Source organism: Rhinopithecus roxellana, chromosome 9, assembly GCF_007565055.1.
Source record: "Rhinopithecus roxellana isolate Shanxi Qingling chromosome 9, ASM756505v1, whole genome shotgun sequence".
Taxonomy (NCBI): domain Eukaryota; kingdom Metazoa; phylum Chordata; class Mammalia; order Primates; family Cercopithecidae; genus Rhinopithecus; species Rhinopithecus roxellana.
In genome coordinates, this window is record NC_044557.1 from 82669519 (window position 1) to 82691050 (window position 21532).

Consider the following 21532-nt stretch of genomic DNA (forward strand, 5'->3'; position numbering starts at 1 on the left):
TAGGCAGGGACATGAAGGATAAGAAGGAGCCAACATTGAAAGGATTAGGGGGAAGAATCTTTCAGAGAAAGAGAAAAGCAGATGCAAACACCCTAAGGTGAGCTGAGCTGAGCTGAGCTGCCTGGTCTAGAAGCAGAAAACAGAACCAAGTGGCTAGAGCCTTGTGAATGAGATACCCAGGCCCTGCATTTGTGCGGCTCCTGTCTGAAGAGGCTGTTCGTGGCAGTAGGTTTGTCTGTTGTCCAGATGAAAAGGAAGCTCTAGAGATTCAGAAAGACTGAGGTGAGGGGCTTGGGGGATGCAAACCCAAATCTTCTATTTTTTTCCAACCCCTAACGACCCGATTTACTGAGCTTTGCATTAATGCTTCCATCCAGGATAAAACTGACCTCTTCTGGGCTCCACTTCACTCTGTGGGCAACTCAACTGTAGCATCTTTAAACCATTACTGTGTCCATTCTTTTATATGGCCGTCTACCCTATAGGACACACAGTGCCAAGAGAAGTGGATTATGTCTACTGAATCCCTGTAACTCCAGCATCTAGCACAATACCTACCCCCTTAGTTGGGGGCCTTATGAATGTTTGTTGAATGAACGAATTTATTGTGCTTGCTGTTGCCAGGCAATGTGCTAAATGCTTTAAATATATTAACCCAATTAATTCTCTTTACAACTCAGAAGGTATGTACTGTTATTAGCAACATTTTACAGAAGAAATTAAAGCCCAGAGAGGTATGTATTTCACCTGAGCTCTTACAGCTGAGAAGTACTCGCCCTGGGATTTGAACTTAGGCAGTCTGGCTCAAAAGCCCTTGCTGTTAACTTTGTCACAGCAGTGCTTCTCAAACTACTGTCCGTGAGAATCACCTGTTAAAATACACTTTCCAGGGACTCACTTTGCTTTGCAGAATTTCCTTTTTTTTTTTTTTTTTTTTGAGACAGAGTTTTGCTCTTGTCACCCAAGCTGGAGTGCAATGGCACAATCTCAGATCACTGCAACCTCCACCTCCCGAGTTCAAGCAATTCTCCTGCCTCCGCCTCCTGAGTAACTGGAACTACAGGCACGTGCCATCACACTTGGCTAATTTTTTGTGTTTTTAGTAGAGACGGGGTTTCACCATGTTGGCCAGTGTGGTCTTGAACTCCTGACTTCAGGTGATCTGCCTGCCTCGACCTCTTAAAGTGCTGGGATTACAGGCATGAGCCACTATGCCCGGCCACTTTGCAGACTTTCTGATTCAGTAGCTGTATTAGTTATCATCTCACAGTTTCTGTGAGTCAGGAATCTGGACACTGCTTAGCTGGGCACTATAGTGCAGAGTCTTTCATAAGGCTCCAGTCTACATGTTAGGTGCTGCAGTCACCTCACGGCTTGACTCGGGGAGGAACCAGTTCCAAGCTCATGCCCACAGCTGTTGGTGGACTTCAGGTTCTCACTGGCTGTTGGCAGGAGATGTCAGTTTTTTGCCACATGGGCCTCTCAAGAAGGCTGTTCCCAATGTAGCAGATGATTTCCGTCACAGCGAGTGAGGGAGAGTGTGGGGCCAAGACTGCAGCCAAATCCTTTTGTAACCTCATCTTAAAAATGACATCTCGGCCAGGCACAGTGGCTCACATCTGTAATTCCAACATTTTAGTAGGCCTAGCGGGGGCAGGTCACTTGAGGTCAGCAGTTCAAGACCAGCCTGGCCAATATCGCAAAACCCTGTCTCTACTGAAAATACAAAAATTAACTGGGTGTGGTGGCGTGTGCCTGTAATCCCACCTACTTGGGAGACTGAGTCAGGAGAATCGCTTGAAGCCCAGAGGTGGAGGTTGCGGCAAGCCGAGTTCGCACCACTGCACTCTAGCCTGGGCAACAGAGTGAGACTCCATCTCAAAAAAAAAAAAAAAAAAAAAAAAAAAAAAAAAAAGACATTTCATCACACATGCCTAGTCTTAGAAACTTCCCACCACCCTAGGTATGGGGTGGACCCGAGAATGTGTATTTTCTTAAATGTATTAAATAAATTCAAAAATTTATAAAACTATGGTCCAGGGTGGGGGGCTGGATCCTCCACATCTGCGAGTTTTATCTGGAGTACTTTATGCAGTGGCTAGGAATGTGTATTTCGACAAGCCCTCAAGTCATGATGATCCCGACAGTGGAGGACTGCTTTGAGCAGCACCAGCATACTATACTGAATATGTCAATGAGTGAAGGAACAAATGAATCAAGGATCCAACGAACACCTATCCTTGGCTGGGCGCAGTGGCTCACATGCAATCCCAACACTTTGAAAGGCTGAGACCAGAGGATTGCTTGAGCCCAGGAGTTTGAGACTAGCCTGGGCAACACAGTGAGACCTCGTGTCTAAAAAGTAATTTAAAAATTAGCTGGATGTGGCGGCACACACCTGTGGTCCTGGCTACTCTGGAGACAGAGGTGAGAGGATCACTCGAGTCCAGGAGGTCCAGGCTGCACTGAGCTGTGATCTCACCACTGCACTCCAGCCCGGGCAACAGAGGGAGACCCTGTCTCTAAATAAATAAATAAAATAAAAATGAAAACAAAAAGCCTATTATTGACTGGATCATATATCACATTTTCACAGGGTCTTTCTTCTCCTTGACTGTTTTCACTGCCACTTGCATTCCCAAAGGCACCTGTCAAGATTTGTCAAGAAGGTGACTATGACCCTAGGAAACCAGGTGTTCACTATGTCATGAAAATGGTGGGCTCACCTGAAATGGATACATCCTGTCTTCCACTTCTCACAAGTCTTACCTCCAGGAGCTATAAAACCTTTCCCTGACAGCCAAACCTTGCCTGGTGAGTTATAGACTCACAGAGCAGGGAGGAATAATTTCAAGAAGTTCTATTTCCTGCTTCCCGCTTTTAAGAAGGTATAGTAAGACAAGCAAATTTTCATTCTACTGGGGTCCTTAAGAGCCTGACCAGAGAGTGGCTTCCAAATTAAAGCAGATTTGTTCTTCCTGCCTAAATCAGACAGGACTCCCCAGTTGGTCTTCCCTTGAAGCAACTTCTCTGACCTGGCTTCCTAAGCACTGGCTGTGTTTGACCCCCTGCTGCCTGGTGAGAAGTGGATGGGCTCTGGAATGCTGGTCCCAGCTCTCACTGAGGACTCAAGAGACAAGCCAGCATACACTTCCCCTGCCCTGCCTGAAAGGAAGAGTGTTTGCTGGAGCTGAACAGCTGCTTGGGGTGCAGGGAGGCGAATGTTACTAAATATATGTTCTTATTGTACATTGGTGTGTCAAGAAAAATTATATCTCCTTGTTCTCCACTTGGGTGTTCTTAAAAAAAAAATTCCATACACAAGCACAGGGCACCTCTCAACTCCTGGCCCCTGCATGAAGAATCCGATTGCAGCCTAATTTATTTTTCTTCCCACACCCTTAAAATAAATGCCCTCTTCCTTTTGTCACATTCTGACAGCTTCCAGTGCATTCTACCACTCCTGTTACACACAAGGCTTGGGTCTTTGAGTCTCTTTGCCTCCCAGGTTTGCTTTCAACACCAGCCTTTCTTAGGGTGGGACTCAGGGTAGCAAGCTTGAGACGGCCAGGGGAGTCTTTAAAAAGTTTCCATGAAGCCGGGCGCAGTGGCTCGTGCCTGTAATCCCAGCACATTGGGAGGCTAAGGATGGTGGATCACCTGAGGTCAGGAGTTTGAGACCAGCTTGGTCAACATGGTGAGACCCAATCTCTACTAAAATAAATAAATAAATAAATAATAAATAATAGTGGTGCATGCCTGTAATCCCAGCTACTCAGGAGGCAAGGCTGGAGAACCGCTTAAACCTGCGAGCTAGAGATTGCAGTGAGCTGAGATTGCTTCATTGCACTCCAGTCTGGGCAACAAAAATGAAACTTCATTTCAAAAAAACAAAAAAGAAAAGAAAAAAAATGTGTGCATGAGTCTCTTTAAAGTGCATGGATAAGGCCAGGCGCGGTAGCTCACACCTGTAATCCCAGCAATTTTGGAGGCAGAGGCAGGCGGATCGCTTGAGGTCAGGAGTTCAAGATCAGCCTAGCCAACATGGTAAAACCTCATCTCTACCAAAAATACAAAAATGAGCTGGGCACGGTGGCACATGCCTGTAATCCCAGCTATTTGGGAGACTGAGGCATGAGAATCGCTTAACCTGGGAGGCAGAGGATGTAGTGCGTCGAGATTGTGCCACTACACTCCAACCTGGGTGACAGAGCAACACTCTGTCTTGAAAAAAAAAAAAAAAAGTACGTGGATATGATTATATGTGTGTGTGTGCAAATGCATGACCCTAAGTCAGATCATTATTATTATATTGATTGGGATGTTTCCATCAGGAACTCTGTTACTGATTTGAATGTAGCACTGAGATTCTTCCCTTAATTGAAAAGAAAGTGGCTTGTACCAGTTGGTCTTTTAATCCAAGGTAGAAAATTGATTTTCAGATTTATGAGGACCAGGCTCCTGAGTATTCTCTTAGCCACCAATATGGAATGGACAAGGCTCCACGACCATTACTTTCATTGCCTTCAAGCCCATTCTAGTTTCTTCTTTTTTGTTTCTAACTTACACTGGGAACCAGAATTGCCCTACCTACTTGCCACATAATGGTAGGCAATAAAATTTTTTTTTGACTGAACAGCTAAGTGATTAAACCCATATTCTCAAGAAAAGCTGATTAAAATAAAATAGGGTAGATATATTGCCTAAGCCAAGTCCTGCTTTAAGACAAACTGGCCTATTAAAATATGACCAAATGGGTCGATCTTGGCAATGGTTATTAATGCTGTAAAGGAATCTGTATTGAATGAAAAGCTTCCTTTCCATGTGAAGTTCCTTTTTCTCCAGGTGGAGCTGATTATTTTGTCTGATATGGCTCATCCTGGGACCTTGTTCATCCTCTGTAGTAATGCTGCTCCCATCTGTGCTTATGTGTGGACATTTATTTATTTACTTATTTATTTTTGAGACAGGGTCTCACTCTGTCCCTCAGGCTTGAGTGCAGTGACACAACTATGGCTCACTGCAGTCTCAATCTTCCAGGCTCAAGCGATCCTCCCACCTCAGCCTCCCAGCGTTGAGATTACAGGCGTGAGCCACGTTTTTTTCCAATTACTGATTTGCATACTAGAAGTCTCATAAGGAGCATTAACTTTGTGAGAACCAGGATGATCTGTTTTTCACCCCAGTTTCCTGGATACTTAGCAAGTGCTCATTAAATGTGTATTGAATGAATGAGTGAAGGATGAGCGAATTCCTCTAGTAATGCAATGTAACATACTGTAATGCAATTTAATTTTGGGAGGAAAGTTTGGGAAAGGAGAAGAAAAATTTTAAATTAAACTAAAGGGTTGGAAACAAATACAACCTGAAAATTAATCCTTTTGATAAATCATCTTTGAAATATGCAGGCCAATAGGAAAATGGAATTTTCTTTACAATAGATTTATTTCTGTTCATATTTCAGTGCTGCTTGTAATCTGGAAAGGTAGGCACACATTTAGAATTACTACATTATTTCTGTAAGCCCATTTGCCTTATTCTCAGTAGGTTTACTACTGGCTGGAACTCATTTTCAAGGCTAAATCCTTCACCTAAGTAGTCATTTTATTTGGTTCTAGAGAGAGGTCATTAGCTTTCCCAGGATACATGTCCCTGCAGTAACGAAGTAGCCTCATGGCCAAGAAACCAAAATCCAGTCCTGCATCACAGCCGTCTCCCTGGTCCTGCCCTGCCCTGCTGAAGTGGCGGGACTTAGAGGCAAGCTGCCAAGGCTCAAGGCTGGATGTGTGCACGTGTCTCCTCCGGCTTCATGGCCAATATCATCAATAAAGTGCTTCCCACTTTAAACCTTTTAAAATAAAAGTTTCTCTTAGAGATGAGAAAAGATGAAATTTGCTGTAAAACTATATGGTCAAAGAATACCAGCTTTACCCTTCAGAAGCCGGAATTTTTTACCTCCATTACCTCTGAAGTCTAAGAGTGATTAAGCAGCATTGCTACCAGTAGTGGTAAACAGAAAAGATGTCTTCTGCCTCTTCCTCTTCCAAATGCAGGTACGTGTCTAGCCAACCATGATGTGAATAAAACTTCCTTGCTGGAAGGGATCTGCATTTCTTTATATTTCTTGCCTTCCTGCAGGGATGACTTTCAGTGTCCGGCAGGTAAACAGTAAATTATACATTTTCAAAAGTTTCTAATTTAATATCTGAAATGATTATGAAGAGCAAACTTTAAAAAACAGATCAAAATAGGATACTAAAGACAGTTGTAACATTTTCTTTCTCTAGCTTGTTTCTGATGCAAGTAACAGCATATCCAAACTAAGAGTGGCTTAAACAAAAGGTCTGATCAGTAGCTTCTCACTTAACAGGTGGTCTAGAGATTGGCATTGGTTGGTGAAGCAGATTGGAAATACCATAAAGAGTATAGATTTTTTCAGAATTCCCATTTTGTATCTTTAATGTGTCAGTGATGTCTGCACTAATGCTACCCCATCTCCAAGCATCTTTGTTACCCCCACTAAAAGCAGGAAGAAAGGGAAGTGACAGCAGCTTCTGTTTGTGCTTACTTATCAAGACAAAATTGTTCCAGAATACTCAACCTTCCAGCATTTCCCAAAAACAGATCACACGCCTAACTACCACCAGCAAAAGAGAATGCAATGACCACGACTTCGATGGTAAATAATCCACCAGAGCAAAGCCTGCTTTCCCCAGCAGGTTGCTGCTCAATACCCAAACACAATTAGTATTGTGTTAGCAAGGAAGAACGGTGGGATATTGAATAGGCCACGGATAGTTTCTTCTGTGCAGGTTTGTTACAAAGGTATATTGTGTGATGCTGAGGTTTGGGGTACAATTGAGCCTGGCACCCCCGAACTAAGCATAGTACCCAATAGGTAGTTTTTCAGTCCTTGTCCTGCCCCCTCTCTCTTCCCTCAAGTAGTCCCTAGTGTCTCCTGTTGCTGTCTTTATGTCCATGTGTGCCCAATGCATAGCTCCCAGTTATAAGTGAGAACACGCAGTATTTGGTTTTCTGTTTTTGCATTAGTTCACTTAGGATAATGGCCTCCAGCTGCATCCATGTTGCTGCAAAGAACGTGATTTTGTTCTTTTTTATGGCTGTGCAGTATTCCATGGTATGTATTTACCACATTTTCTTTATCCAATGCACTGTTGATGGGCACCTAGATTGATACAACATCTTTGCCACCAATTCAGCTTTTAAACATTACCATTGTCCATTTTGTGGGGGATCTTTTGGGTAGACATGATTATCTTGTAAGATCTATTATTCTGAGGTCTAGTTGCTTTTTAGGTCTACAGGGTATCTAGTTTTTGAGTATACTATATTTCTTCCCTTTTTGTAAATTTAAATTAAAATGAATGTATTTTTTTTGAAAGCCATTTTAGTATTACCCATATAGCTTCCATTCATCTTCATTCAGGAAAAGCTTTTTTGACCAAGGTAATCCAGACTCAGGAACAGACATAAACTTATACCTGTATCTCTATCTATAGTCATGACATTATCAATACCACTATCTTTCCCCTCAGCTCATCCTCTTCCTAATTTTATTGCATGCTTCCAAAATGAAGGCTATAGGTAGAAGTCAGGAAGAGCTGAATTTCCAGATGACTAGGAGTAGTAGAAAGAACACATGAAATTCTACAATTAATGTTGATTTGTTTGCTTCCTTGGAGTAACACCTCCTCTTATTAAAGAACAACCTTATTATCCCATTGTGAGAAGAAAATGGCCTCACAAAGGTGAAATACTATGTGGCACAGTCAGCTTCCAACAAGTTTTATTTATTGCTATCTTGATAAGAAAAATAATTCCAGTTCTGAAAATTTATATTTTTACAAGTTACATAGTACTGTAGAAAATTCAGGAAACATAAATAAGCGAAGCGAAGATAACCATTATCCCATTATAATGGATATGGGTATACTCCTATGCCCATTATCAAGTGATAATATCAATATTTCCACATATACACTTACAATATTTTTCCATTCAAATCTTTGCATTTTTAAATAAAAGTGAGATCATATAAAATAATACTGTTTGCAATCGAAATTCTCTCTTTACAATATATTTCACACATTACCATATTGATACATACTGTTTTACTGAGTGGTTCTGTGTGTTCATAGTTGCTCTACATTTTACTCAAGCTATTCCCCTACATACATTATGAAGGTATTTCTACATGAAAAAGAACCCTGTGGTTCAGAACTTTGCAGCATTCAAAGTTTTTCATTCTCTGGTGAGTACTCCCCATTTACAGCAGGGCCCCCAATTCTGCAATGGGGAACGCACAACCCCAGAGTATTCTTTCAATTTCTTCCAACCCCTTCTTCCTTAGTGTGAGTCTTGGTACTAGTTCCATGCTGAACTGCTCTTATCCTCAATTCAAGTTTCCAGAGCATTTTGAGCATTGGAAGATCCATTCCCCACAACTGCTTCATAGTAGCTCAGGCAGAACCTGAAGGAGTATCTAGCAAATGTGACAATATCAGCACTGTTCATAGGGATTTTCTAGAACAAGTGCTCCTGTAAACCTGAGTGGAATTCCCCGGGCCCTGAATTATAAACCGTGAATTCAAAGCCACAGCAACACCTGCTGCATCCAGCAACTCTTAGGAGCTACTTCCTAGAGCCACTCTGAATTCTCCAGAGCCTTTCCATCCATATTCCACCATCCCAAACATTGGAGCTGAGTGCAGGTTTTAATTCCAGGAGCCTTAGTAGATTTACTTACATATGTTTTTATTACCCAAACTGTAGTATTTGCTTGAATGATTTCAGCATGTGGCCACCTATCAGTTAAACAAATAATTGTTGTGGTGAAAGAATATTTATTCTGGCCGTGAGAGATGATTCTTATGGTAGCTAATATGTATATGTCTTATTACTTAATATGAGTCAAACATTTTATCTGAATAATTTCCACATTGAAAAAACTGGATTTTATCTGAATAATTTCCATGTTGACAAAACTGGCATTTCACTATTATATTTTCTCTGTTTTATGTTTTCCTTTCTTTCTAGAGTTCCTTATGAGTTTTAAAATATGACCATGTAAGTCAAGTACCTAGCTCAGTGCCTCATGTAGAAGGCATTCAATAAATGATATGTCCCTTTTCTCTTCTGTTTTTTTAGGGTGTTATGGCTTTTAGAGCATTTTGATGTCCATCATTCATTTCATCTTTTTTTTTTCTTCAACTTTTATTTTAAGTTCAGGGATACATGTGCAGAATGTGCAGATTTGTTACATAGGTAAACATGTGCCATGGTGGTTTGCTGCACAGATCAATCCATCATCCAGGTATTTTTTTGTTTCTTTTTTTTTTTTTTGAGACGGAATCTCGCTCAGTTGCCCAGGCTGGAGTGCAGTGGCGTGATCTTGGCTCACTGCAAGCTCTGTCTCCCAGGTTCACTCCATTCTCCTGCCTCAGCCTCCTGAGTAGCTGGGACTACAGGTGCCCGCCACCACGCCCAGCTAATTTTTTGTATTTTTAGTAGAGATGGGGTTTCACCTTGTTAGCCAGGATGGTCTCGATCTCCTGACCTCGTGATCCACCTGCCTCGGCTTCCCAAAGTGCTGAGATTAGAGGCGTGAGCCACTGCGCCCAGACCCCATCACCCAGGTATTAAGCCGAGCATCTATTAGCTATTCTTCCTGATGTTCTTCCCAATGCTCTTCCCATATCCCCATTTGATCTTCTTAACCCCAAGATGGAGGCAACACTCTCTTCATATATGTTTTATATGTAAGAAAGTATTCAAATTTAGCTGTTGGTGCTACTTCCATTTTTAGATTATGAATTCTTAAAGGACAAATACCTTCCCTATGTTTCTTTTTACCAAACAGCTCAACATGTCAGGTTGAACAACTGACACATAGCAACAGTAAGATTTTATTTTTTATATTGAAGTCTACCTTAAAAGGGAGTGGTGGTTGATTTTTGCTTCCAGAAGTTTTGTTGCTGATAATACAAGACAAAGTACTCTTTCTAATGTGAATTTATGGAATGATTGTCTACCCATAAAAAATTATTCTCCAGCTTGGAGCAATTAAAGTGGTCCCTCTCCTCTCCAAATTAATGTAATTAATACTGTAGTCCTGGTTGTTTATCATGTCTTGATAACATCACAAGGGAATGAAAATATTGGCTCTTTTATCCCCTTAAATAGCTGAGATGAAACTGTTCAAGCTCTAATGTTACAACAGCTGTTTCTCATGTCCCGGGAATATAATTGGTTGGTACTGAGGTTACTAAATTGTAAGAAATTGGCTTTGGTTTTATGCTTGCCTACTTTTGGTGGAAGGAAAGATGGGAAATGTTAGCTTTCTCTTGTAATGAAAAGGCAAAATCTTCCCCAATGAAATGGCAGCTTCCGGGTCTCATCTGTATAATTTTCTTCAACAACCCACTGTCTCTGGGTTTGCTGGATGGCATGCCTGGGAAAGCAAGACCATTCTAGCTTCCCTGTTCATTAGCCCTCAACCCCATGCAGCTGGCTGAAATACATGCGTGCTTTCCCATGAGGGGCTTTTTCTGGAAGTCACTATAAAGTGGTATGGTCTCCAGTGACAAATTCAATAGGGGATTTGAGACCTTAATTATCCCAAATAATTTATAGGAGCAAGATTCTTTTATCTAAATGTCTTTATCGCTTAGGACAGTTGTTCTCAATGTGTCATTCCTAGACCAGCACTGTCAGCATCACCTAGCAACTGGTGAAACATGCAGATTTTCAGGCCCACTCTAGACCTACTGAACCAGAAACTCTGGAGCGGGGAGGGTCCAGCAATAGACTCCAGCAATCTATGGTTTAAGAGCTCTCCAGGTGATTCTGATGCGCAATAAACTTTGAGACCCACTAGCTTCGGGTATAACCAGGTTTTCCTGGTTTGTGGTCAGGCAATACTCATTAGTCTACCAGCTTGTCCGCTGCTTAATCTTCATTAGTCTTCCAAGGAATCGAGTGTGCAGCAAAGGGCATACTAGCCTTCATACCAGCCTCGTCAGAGCAAACTCATTCACTCACTCATTGTCACTCTCTTGCTCATTCTTGTCTGAGGTTGTAGGGCAGTGCCTATCAGTCTTTACTGTGCTCATTAATCATATGAAAAACTTATTGAAAGGCAGATTCTCATTTAGGATGGCCAGAGCAGGGTCTGAGAGTGTGCATTGCTAACAAGCTTGCAGGTGCTGCTGCTGGTCCAGAAACCACACAGAGGTGACTGGAGGAGCTCATATATGTGACACCAAGTATATGCTAGAGAAAATGACAACTGTAAAGGACACATACCAGTTAATTGGTACAATATGGGAGATCTAAATAATGATGAATATTGTAACAGTTTTTCTGGTAGTTTTATTTTTATTTATTTATTTTTTTTGAGATGGAGTCTTGCTCTATCACCCAGGCTAGAGGGCAGTGGCACTATTTCGGCTCACTGAAACCTCCATCTCCCGGGTTCAAGCATTTCTCCTGCCTCAGCCTCCCGAGTAGCTGGTATTATAGGCATGCGTCACCATGCCTGGCTAATCTTTGTATTTTTAGTAGAGATGTGGTTTCACCATGTTGGCCAGGCTGGTCTCAAACTCCTGACTTCATGATCTGCCTGCCTCAGCCTCCCAAAGTGCTGGGATTACAGGCGTGAGTCACCACGACTGGCCTATCAGGTAGATTCTTAAACGAGAGACTTGAATGAGGAATTTTTCCATTGCAGAAATTTTCTTCTTCTTCTTCTTCTTCTTTTTTTTTTTTTTTTTTTTTTTTGAGACAGGTTCTTGCTCTGTCACCCAGGCTGGAGTGCAGTGGTGCAATCATAGCTCACTGCAGCCTCAACCTCCCATGCTCAAGCAATCCTATCACCTCAGCCTCCTGAGTAGCTGGGACCATAGGCATGCACCAGCATGCCCAGCTAATTTTTTTACTTTTTGTAGAAACAGGGTTTTGCCATGTCACCCACGCTGGTCTCCAACTCCTGAGCTTAAGCAGTGGGAGGCCTGCTGCCTTAGCCTCCCAAAGTGCTGGGATTACAGGCGTGAGCCACCATGCCCAGCCCAGAAATATTCTTTAGCTCTGCTTTTCTACTCCTTGGGTTCCTTGTGCTCCCACTCTCCTTTCTCCATCTCCTTCCCACACAACATCCTCATCCTTCCTTCCCACTCCCCCACTTTGTCCCTACTTTGTCTCCTCTCTGGTTCTTTCCTTCTGAAGCTTTATCTGGCTTCTTTGTTTTTCTTTTTCTTTTTTTTTTTTAGACAGAGTCTTGCTCTTGTCTCCCAGGTTAGAGTGCAGTGGCACAATCTCAGCTTACTGCAACTGTCCCCTGGGTTCAAGAGGTTCAAGTTCTCCTGCCTCAGCCTCCTGAGTAGCTGGGATTACAGGTGTGCACCACCATGCCTGGCTAATTTTTGTATTTTTAGTAGAGACAGGGTTTCACCATGTTGGCCAGGCTCGTCTCAAACTCCTGACCTCAAGTGATCCGCCCGCCTTGGCCTCCCAAAGTGATGGGATTACAGGAGTGAGCCACCATGCCTGGCCTATCTGGCTTCTTTGTTGATACTTAACGTCAATTCTCATGAACTGAAAAGCCAGAGCCAAAATTTTGGAGGAGATCAAGTGGGAAAGTCATAAGGGAGAACTTAAGAAGGCCTAACTTTACCACCTAAAACGGTTTATCAAGTTGTAAATCCAGATACTCACCACTGAATTCTGATTTCCCTGGTGTTCGCCATCCAATAGGCTATAGTTTTGTTATCCTTTGGGCTCACCTCCTTAGATGGGAAAGAAATCAAGTATGGGCTGGGTTTTCCCACGAACTTCCAGACTGGCAAGTTTCCTTTAACCTTTGAAAATTACTTCAAAGTTTCCCTTTGAGGAAAGCTGGTGGTATACACAGCTGATGTCTTTGCTGCTGGATCTGACTCCTTGCCTGAGCTGTAGATGTGGAAACCAGGGTAGGGGAGTCACTTTAATGTTTGCTGTAAGAAAATGGCAGAAGGGGACTGTAGAAGATGTGAGGAAATAAAGCAAAAGGGTCATCGATCCGCAAGGAAGAAAACCCAGGGCTTCCTGTGTGAGTAGATTCCTAGACAGTTTCTTTCTGCCTCTTCTTCTTCCTCCGTTTCTTTGGCAATAGAGGTTCCTCTGTTACTGGTAGAGGGTTTGACTGCTAGTTGTCCAGGTTCTTGGTGTTTTGAACAAAGAATTGGACAAAATGCACATCAAAGCAAGGAAGAATGAAGCAACAAAAGCAGAGAGTTATTGAAAATGAAAGTACACTCCACAGAGTGGGAGTGGGTTGAGCAGTGGCTCAAGGGCCCCAGTTACAGAATCTTCTGGGGGCCAAATACCCCCTAGAGGTTTCCCATTGGCCAGCTCGTGTTCACACCATGCAAATGAAGTAGTGGCCCGCAGTCAGTCCGATTGGTTATGGAAAGCAACCGATCAGAGGCTGAAGTGAAGTTACGAAGGTTAGGCTTCTATGCAAAGGAAGATTTAGCCCCCAGTCAGAGGCTGAAAGGCAATTACAAAGTTACACTCCCATGTAAACGTCTGATTGGTTTCCACGATTTTCCATCTGCCTTGCAGAAAAAGTTGGGAGTGGGGGGCTTTGCAAAGGGAGTAGCCTCTGGTTCTTTTGTTACTTAGGCATGGAAAGTTGGGGGTTTTCCTTTCGATTCAGTTATATGAAGTCAGCGTGAAATCGGCCTCAGGTTCCCTCCCTCTGGACCCTATTCTCCTGCCTCACTTCCTCCACCAGAATGTGCATCCCTCAGAAGTTCTTATAACTGTCCTACAGTCCTTGAGTTATATGGTTTGGAGGAGGAGTATCAGCTTAAATTAAAGAGCAGAGGTTTTTCTTCTGTGCTGTGTTTTTATGCTCTTCTGGCATCCCTGGACCACATTGGAAGAAGAAGAATTGTCTTAGGCCACGCATGAAGTACACTAACACTAACGACAGCTGATGAGCTGAAAAAACAAAATCGTCACAAAAACATCTCATAATGTTTTAAGAAAGTTTACAGATTTTTGTTGGGCCACATTCAAAACCATCCAGGGCCACATACAGCTGTGGTTTGGACAAGCTTGCTAGCATGGTGCCATCCGACAAACATTAAAAATATACATGATAAAGCATTTTATTTTTTTTGCTTATGAGCTAACTTGTTTTTCCTTAACTTTTTTTCTCTTTTCATGGGACTAAAATTAGAGAGGAAAATTAAATATCAGTGTTAGGCAGAATGAGCCAATAAGAAGAGGTGTGGGACAGACATGTCCTGGGAATGGAGGAATAAGGCAGAGGGTGAGACTGAAAGTAAATCTGATTTGGGTCTTAAAGGCTAAGGAGGAGGCAGCATGGAACAGTGATAAGAACATGGATCTTAGAATGTGTATCCTGACTCTAACCTTTACTGAGTGAGTGACTCTAAGCAGGCTGGATATCCCAGTAAGATAATGTACAGAAGTACTGTATATGTCAGAAAATACATGCAGGAAATAGAAACCACCCTAGTGATGGTCTGGATGTTTATATGCACCCCAAATTCATATGTTTAAATCTTCACCCTCAAGGTGACAGAGTTAGTAGGTGAGGCCATTGGGAGGTGATTTGTTCAAGGGGGCAGAGCCCTGATATGTGGGATTAGTGCCCTTATAAAGGAGGCTCGAGTGAGACCCCTCACCACTCCCACCATTTGAGGACACTCCTGGGAGGTGCTACCTATGAACAAGGAAGTGGGCCCCCAACAGACACCGAATATGTTGGAGCCTTGCTCTTGGACTTCCCAGCCTCCATATGTATGAGAAATAAATTTCTCTTGTTTGTAAGTCACCTAATCTATGATATTTTGTTAAAGCAGCCTGAATGGACTAAGATGGTATTTCAATCAGAATAGGGTTTAAAATAGAAAAATAAGTGGTTACAAAATATAGGTGAGATGGCAGGAACTGAAGACACAGGGCCACTGACAAGCTTCAAGGCTTCTCTTGCAGCTGCCACCCAGTTCAGGAGGTTGCAGGAAACCACATTCACCATCATAGCTGCCCCAGAGCCTCAAATCGGTTTTCACACCAGCTTTCTGGTGACTGCACAAGCTCCCATTTGATGAGCATGTGCATCAGCCAATACTGACACTAAGGAGAATGACCCTCTTCCCTTCCACTTTCCAATCTCATTAGCGTACAACTCATCGCTGGACTCTAAATTGTATCAAACTTAACAGTCAAGGAGACTGAGAATATAATTTTTAGCTTTCTGGCCCATGTGATACAAGACCAAGTGGAAGTAGAGGTGGTAGAAATGGATATTAACAACATGTAGTATAAGTATGAAGTGCAGAGAATCAAGAAATGCTAGTCTGCATAGGAGAAGCAAGTAATGTTCAGTGAAGTCAGCCCAGAGATTGGTGTCAGGGTTTTAGCAGACATTAAAAAAAAAATACACACATATATATATATCTCTTCCCTTTACACTGGAGAGAAGCCCAATGATAAAGGGAAATGGCAAAGAAGGAAACATAACTGGATATATTTCTCATTCACTCAATGAAAATTAACAATAAGTTTCTATTCTTTATTTTTTTTAGTTTTAGTTTACTTTTTGTAGACAGTCTTGCTCTGTCACTCAGTCTGGAGGGCAGTGCCATGATCATAGCTCTCTACAGACTGGAACTCCTAGCTTGAAGCCCTCTTCCTGCCTCAGCCTCCTGAGAAGCTGTGACAACAGATACGTGCCACTGTGCCTGACTATATCTATATATTTTTAGAGATGGGAGTCTCACTGTCCTGCCCAGGCTGCTCTTGAACTCCTGGTCTCAAGTGATCTTCCTGATTCAGCCTCCCAAGTAGTTGGGATGACATGCGTGAGCCACTGCACCAGGATTCCATTCTAGGATTCCATTCTGTCTGGCTAAGATTCTATCCATCTTAGGATTTCATTCTACCTGGCTACAATAATAAAGATAATATCACAGCTTGCTCACACCCTGTGGCTGGACCCCATATCTTCTTCCCACCCACCTACCAAAAGACTGAGGCCCATTTTCCACTGGCTCTCATTCAGACTCTGTCAGTTAGGATCTTCCCTTTCCCACTCAATCCTCTAGGGTGATAAGCACATTTTCCAGCAGCTCTGGAGTCACGGCTGCTTACAAAAACTGTGCCAATCCAAACAAGTCCAGTTGGAAGGTGCTGGACTTCCTTTCCTCTGCCATCTTCCCAGCTGAAATCACAGGGAGTTTTGAACCTCATGACCAGCAGACAGGAGCTGAAGCAAGAGACACAAGTCTCATTTCCCTAGGGAGAAGCACAGAGCTGTTAGAATGGTCCCTGCCTTATTCTTTCAGAAAATTTTGACACCCTCAAAAACGGCACAATTGAAGTAGAAGGTCAAACAGTAATTGAAATGAAAGGATAAACAGTACACGATATTATGAAACTAAAATGAAGCCAAAATGTTCTCACTCTTTCACCTCAATATAACCTCCAGAAAATCAGGGAATTTTTCTTTTCTTTTTTTTTTGAGACAGTGTCTCATTCTGTTGCCCAGACTGGAGTAGAGTGACACTATCACAGCTCACTGCAGCCTTCACCTCCTGGTGATCACCTCAGGTGATCCTCCCACCTCAGTCTCCTGAGCAGCTGGGACTACAGGCACGTGCCACCATGCCTAGCTAATTTTTGATTTTTTTGTAGAGATAGGCTCTTGCTATGTTGCTCAGGCTGGCCTCAAACTCCTGGACACCAGCAATCCTACCTTGATCTCTCAAAGTGCTGAGATTAAAGGTGTGAACCACTGTACCTGGCCTTTGTCTGTCTTACGTATTGTTATATTTCCCTGCAATCTGTATTGGGGGTAAGAGACAATGACTCTTATTGAGGTGGAGGGCATCGTGTTTCAGAGAAGTTGGCACTCAACAACTATTTCATTTGCTCTTCTACATTTTCTAGCCTTTTTTGCAGTTTGGTTGGCTGTACAATTAGTTCTGGTCAATTAGTGAGTGAAAATGACATTTGTAGGCTATGGTAGTTAAAAGCCTAGAGCTTGCTCCATCTTTCTCTTCCTTCCCTGAAGCAACTTTGGAAACCATTGTCTTGATTCATAATACAGAAGAACCCTGGCCTTCTGAGTCATTAAGAGCCTACCCCTGTCCCATGGCCTGCATCAGGTTTTACATGAGTAAAAGATAAAGTTTTGTTGGGCTGAGTCACTGAGATTTCAGGGATTATCTGTTATTGCAGCATAGCTTAGACTATCTTGACTAATAAACACTGCATTATTCATATATTAATTTAACTGACATTTATTGAGTGCTCCAGAGTGTTAGTCACAAGAGCATTTAGGAACTGGCAAAAAGATAAACAGCTATAGAAGCAAATTCTAAGAGATATGAAATTCAAAGGAAATTGTCAACACTTTTCTGGCTCAGCTTTTATGAAAGTCTTCGGAGTTCAGTAGCTCTTTGTTCAATGGAACAGAAGTACTAAGTAATTTGAGACTGCCATATGTGTAGAGAAGATGCAAAAAATGAAAATAATTATTCCTTACATGTTTATGTGCTTCACGTTTACAAAGCCTGTTAGAAATGCATGGTCTCATGAGAAGTTTATCAATAAGTTTGTGAGGATGATATGTGAGGTATGATTGCTCTCATTTCACCCTGGTGGAAAATGAAACTTGGTCAGGGGAGATCCACATTGCTGATAAACAACAGAATCAAATCTGAAGCTGTTCTGAGCCAATGTCTCATACACCAAGCTTCCTGCTAATAGACAGCCTGATACATTGAAGTGTAAGTTAAGGAGGGAGAAATGGAGTAGCCCAAAGAACTCTGGCGAATAGTTTTGATGTAAAGAGTAAAAATGTTAGTTCTGGCTCAGTGAGTAATAGAAGCCACATAGATCTTAAACAGAGCATCTTTGTATTTAATGTACCTTTTGCTGTGCCACCTGACTCCATGGCAATTGTTAGGAAGTAAGCAAAGAAGCAAGCCCAGATTTGGATATTTAAATCTTCAGAATCAAATGCAGGGAGAATAATTACAGAGCACTAGGAAGGGCTAGGATCTCACCTTAGGCCTAGCCATCCCCTGTAATAGTTTCTGGAAAATTTTGGAAAATGGCCTCTCCCTGGGACAGTTATCAAAGGCATATGTTCTAGGATTATAGACCCAGTTCATAGTAACATGAAATGATACCTTCTAGGCTCAGTAGCTAACAACCACACAAATGTTGTGGTCCCAACTACAGATTATCACTACATAGCTGGAGGTTTTAGAGCCATGTAGAGACTTTGGCACCTGGTTAGAAAAGTTGTTCCAAGTTAGCCTCAGAGGGAGGCTATGCATCTCTCCCAGGTCCTTGAACTTCTTGTTTCCAGTGCCAAAATTAACAAATGTTAGAAGCAGACTCTCACTATTCAACAATGTGTAAGCCATAAACTGAAACAACATTAACCTTTTAAGAATCAATCTCAGTATTAATCTAGCATCCACATTCTCCATTTACCTCTACGAAAAGTCTATTTCTGCAACTTGGCTTATAGCATCTCTAGAAGTTCCCTCTTGCCTATCACCTAACGTCGCTCAATTCTTCAAACCCTAACTCAGGGTTTCTCTTCTTCTGGGAACCTTCCCCGGTCCATCCCTTCCAAGTTCAGACCATACATTTAACCATTCAATTAATAGCTATTGAATGCTTGCTTTATTGCAGAAACTGTCTTAGGCATTGGGGACGCAATGGTGAACTGGAAAGCTCAGATCAATGGGCTAACTTCCAGTCTAGCAGACCACAGTATTTGCTTCCTGCTATCTGCTTCTATAACAAATTCAAGTACTCCTACATTGGCCCTCACAATATGCTGCTGACATGAATCCTTGGCTATCTTTGTGCAGATAAGCTCTTTGATGTCAAGAGCCATTCGTGTGTCACACATTTCTGATCTCTGCAGTGCCAAGCAAAGGAGTGAGCTAATTGATGAATATCTACTAGTTTATGTAAGTGACTAATATTATCTTGTGTCATAGAACTAATGGGGGTGAGGAGGAAGAGTGAGGGAAGGGATATGTTTAGACTTGGTTTGCCTAGAGCACAGACCCAGAGCTGTGTTAGAATAATGAGTAATAATAACAATAATGAATAAACCACAGGCACCGGCTAGGGCCTGTTTATTACCAAACTCATCAAGGAAGTATGATGGTAAACCTCTTCTGGTTGAATGACTTAGCTTATACTACTTGTTTAAGCTTACCAAGGGAAATTCCATCATAAAACATAACTTTTTTTTTTTTTAAAGGATTCCTAAAGGTTGACTTTTGAGTTGTGATTTCTGGGGACACAGTCAAGACTTGTGATTACCTGTACATCTGATTTATGGGGAATCATTTGTGCAAAACCAAGAGAGGCACAGTATTGAAGAGTATAGATTCTCCTCCTTTTAGATAATATGTACTACAGAACTTTTTACTTACTGAATTCGTTATATAGGACCCCAAGTCAATTTACATGAATGTTTTTGCACAAATGTAAAAAAAATTGACTATGGAATTATGGTTATTTTTAAAGCCAGAGAAATCCTAATTTCACATGAAGAGATTGAAGCATAAATACCCTAAATGACTTGTCAAAGATCACACAATCAATGAGTGTCAGAAGCTGAGCTGAAATGCAGAACTCATGGCGTCTGCCTGTGTACTTTATGCCACATCACAGTAAAGTGTAAAAGCATGTTAGAGAGTTGCAAGCATGCCTTTGAAGCCGTTCTCTATCTGTCATTATAAATACCCAGCCTGATAGAGCTCAGTGGTGTTCTTCCAAGAATGTGAAGCATAGACTGCAGAGAATCCACAGCAAGAGGGGTTAAAATTAAACCTGCGGGAATTAATCTCCAACTTTCTAAGCATGGGCAAAGTGAGAGTATACCAATCAGGGAAGAAAAAATGTAAAGTCCAGAAAATGAGACAATATCCTAACACGCCATAGAGTATGGAAAGCAGGAAAACATGGTGAGGACTGAGGCCTATGCACAGTTATTTCCCAGACCCCCAGATCCTTGTTTATTTACTCCCTTGTGTTAATTTCTTGTGGCTGTTATAACAAATTATCACAAACTTCCTACCTCAAAACAACAGAAATATATTTTATTGCAGTTCTGGAGACCAGAAATCCAAAATAAAGGTGTTGGCGGGGCCATGTTCCCTCCTAAAACTCTAGGAGAGAATCCTTTCTTCCCTCTTCCAGCTTCTGGTAGCTCCAGGCATTCCTTGGTCTGTGGCTGCATCTCTCCAATTTCTGCCTCTGTGGTCATGTTGCCTCCTCCCCTTCTGTGTGTTTTCTCCCCTGTGTGTCTTATAAGGATTCGGGTGAGGATCTCTGGACGGCATTTAGGCCCCATCCAGATAAGCCACGATTGTCTCTTCATCTCCTGATCTTTGATTACATTTTCTAAGACTCTTCCCAAATAAAATCACATCACAAGCTCCAGTGTTTGACATGAATATTCTTTGGGGACATTATTTTTTAGCCACTCTCCCACTTCTATTATTGCACATATTCATTATTTGGGTAATTATTTTTGACAACCCTCATCCCCACTGAGAGAGTTCATGGGGGCCATAAGCCTTGTCTGTTTCACTCACTGCTGCTCCCAAAGCACCTAGCACAGTGCCTGGGACATAGTAGATGTTTAATGATATTTGGTAGGTTAATAAAAATTTATTAATTTCTTATATATTATTAATTTATTGATGAAAATGGGTTTTAATTTTATTAAATTAATGGTTTGCTTGCCTCAAGGAGTTTACAATCTAGTGGGGGAGTTAGCTAGCTAGATATTTCACATACACAATAGTGTGGCAAGTGCCAAATAAATAGAGCCTAGATTTTGAAAAGCTTTTAATGCTTTTGGATTTTATTCTATAAAACAACATTTAGATGGGATTTCCAGGCATAAGCAGTAATATTTAAAATTTGCTATTTTGATAGTAAATAGCAGTTTTATAGCTGTTGTGTAATTTCAAGTACAAATATCTATTATGATTCATGCTCAACTACATTAGCCCACGGGATTATCCTAAGGGGTAAATTATGTATTTGGCATAAATCCAACCGCTGGAAAATACTCACTTGAAAAATGCACAATGATGTCATTCTTGCAGTGCATTTTATAAGTAAATCTGAGTCTTCAAATCAGAATGTTCTTGAATGTTGACCAGCACCTGTGAATTATATAAGATCAAAACATCATTCAATATTGAATACTATTTTGAATGTTCATTCATTAATTAATTCATTCAATCCTTTCATAGATATTTATTGAGATCCTACTGTGTGTTGTTCTGAGAGCTGGAGGTACAATTTGAATAAGAATGTAGTCCCTACTTTTAAAGGGCTCATTGTCTATGTTACCCAGATTCTCCAGAAAGCAGATGCATATGACAAAGTAAGAATTTCAGGAGGCTTATTGGAGAGTAAGCCGTGAACGTGAAAGGGTGAGGAAGCAGGA

General features: G+C 41.7%; 1 protein-coding gene across 1 annotated transcript in view; it reads right to left on the reverse strand.

Moving 5' to 3' along the window:
• Positions 1–7782: 7782 nt before the first annotated feature.
• SAMD12 (sterile alpha motif domain containing 12) overlaps positions 7783–21532 on the reverse strand; it is a 489179-nt gene continuing 475429 nt past the window's right edge. Inside the window, exons 5-6 of the transcript XR_004059325.1 lie at positions 21154–21245; positions 7783–8503 (exon numbers count right to left, since the gene is read on the reverse strand). The gene's annotated coding sequence lies outside the window, so the exon portion shown is untranslated. The remainder of the gene's footprint in view (positions 8504–21153; positions 21246–21532) is intronic.